Source organism: Apis dorsata, unplaced genomic scaffold (genome assembly GCF_000469605.1).
Source record: "Apis dorsata unplaced genomic scaffold, Apis dorsata 1.3 scaffold_29, whole genome shotgun sequence".
NCBI lineage: Eukaryota > Metazoa > Arthropoda > Insecta > Hymenoptera > Apidae > Apis > Apis dorsata.
In genome coordinates, this window is record NW_006263331.1 from 314,902 (window position 1) to 316,986 (window position 2,085).

Consider the following 2,085-nt stretch of genomic DNA (forward strand, 5'->3'; position numbering starts at 1 on the left):
TGTAACTGCGTACGTGCGCTTATAAGTAGATACGTGTGGGACGAACGGGCCCCAGTTAGCATAACCTGATCTCGAAGGCCTCTCTCGGGTATCCTCCCTTCACTCTCTTGCCTTTTCTTTTTCCTTCCCTTTTCCTCTCTCTCCTTTTCCTGCATCGATCGATGTACCACCTCTTCTACTCTTTCTCTTTCTTTCTCTTTCTTTCTTACTCCCCGTTTATCCGTATATATACACACGTGTGTGTGTATCTCCCTAAGGGAGAGATGGGGACGAGCAAAAAACGAATGGACAATAATAGTAAAACGAAACGTTACGACGTAGGAGGACGTTTAGAGGACGCCACGGATGCGTAATTTCGCGACCTCGTGCGGGAGAAAGGAAAAACTAAGATCCGTATTCTAATTAAGGTTAAGGATAATCTTCGCGTTGTTTGTAAATGGTTCCTCGTCTCTTCTAGTGGATTGTTCAAGTTAAGCTCGATTACGTTGGATTTAGTTTTAAACTTATACTAGATTTACCGAGTAATGGTCGATTTAAGTTAAACGAATATAATCTGTGATAAGGAGGAGGAATAATGAGTATGAAAGAACGCGTAACGTGGAGGGAAGAAGAAAGGTTAAATTCTTGAAAATCAGGAGCAGGATCGGAAGCAAGAAACAGCGAAAATACGCGCGCGTGGCGACGCGTGCCACGCTCCACGCCTACGCGACAAGCGTGGCCGAGTCTCGAAACGGAGACTCCATAGACTCGAGTGATTCGAGGCGAAACTTTCGACGACTCTCTCCCAGCTGGCCGTGTTTCCACCGCGCTTACGATGATCCCATTTTTCTTTTCCTCCTCTTTCGTATATATCCATCCTTCTTTCGCCAGAGACAGAGACAGAGTTAACAAGGATCGAGGATTTTCTTGTCTCGGTTCCTCCTCGACGTCTCCGCGTTTTTTCTCATCGCGATAGCTCGACAAATCGATCGCGAGCCGAGATCCTTTTCGAAGGAATTTTTCTTTTTCTCTCCTTCTTTCGATTTTCATCGAGAGTGGCGATTTTTTTTTTCTTTTTTCGCTTTTCAACATTCTTCATTTTTTTTCCTCTCATCGATGCGAGACAAAGATCAACAAGACATAAATCAACAAATTGGATGGAGAGCGAAGGAAAATCGAACGATCGAATTTGTTATCTTCTTTTTCTCACCGACGCAAGACGAAGATAGATAAATTATGAGCAGAGACGTTTTTTTCTTTCGCTCTTTCTCTATTACGTAACTATCTTTCTCTCCTCGTTAATGTAAGACAAATGGATATGTCGATCTCGGGCAAAGACAGACCATTGAATTTTTGTTTCACTCGTTCACCAACGCGAGACAAAGACGAATCAATCAATCGTGAATAGAGACACATTTCTTTTCCTTCTTCTGTCACCGGCGCGAGACAAAGATAAATAAATCGATTACGAGCAGAGACATTTTAAACGTTCGATTTTTTTTCTTTCTCTACTACACATCTTTCTCTCAGTATAAGAGAAATATTGATCGAATTTTTCTTCCGCTTTTTCTCCGTTATACATCCATCCTTCTCTCCTCATCGACGTAAGAGACATCCGCAAATCGATCGCAGTGCAGATATACTTCACACGATCAAAATTTTTTTTTCTTTCCGTCCTTGTCGACGCGAGATAAAGATAGATAGATAAATCCATCACGTGCAGACTATCAATATTTTTCTCTTTTCCCATTTACACGTAAACTTCAACGTAAGACAAATATAGACGTATCGATCGAATTTTTCTTTCTCTTTCTCCTCATTCTCGCATAAGACAAAAATGGACGAATAATGAATCGCAAGGCGTATCGATCGAAACCGCCACGCGACCGACGCGTCTCCACGCCCACGCGTCGATCGATCGCGAATAATCACGATCCTCTCCTTCATTCTCCTCCACCCGAGAAACATCCACAAGTTTCTCCGCGGAATCGAGGAAAAAGATAAGAGAGTAACCGCGCTGTTTAGCAATAGAAGCTCGTACGTACGTGCGGAAAGGCACGATCGCTCGCGAATCTCTCTCCTCTTATCGATATATATATATATATA

The 2,085-nt window shown here is 42.7% G+C and overlaps 1 protein-coding gene across 6 annotated transcripts in view; it reads right to left on the reverse strand.

Moving 5' to 3' along the window:
* Positions 1 to 233: 233 nt before the first annotated feature.
* Positions 234 to 2,085, reverse strand: part of LOC102670964 (atrial natriuretic peptide receptor 1-like) — a 37,768-nt gene continuing 35,916 nt past the window's right edge. For all 6 annotated transcript variants that reach the window (XM_031511624.1, XM_031511634.1, XM_006608225.2 and 3 more), the window contains one exon: positions 234 to 248. The gene's annotated coding sequence lies outside the window, so the exon portion shown is untranslated. The remainder of the gene's footprint in view (positions 249 to 2,085) is intronic.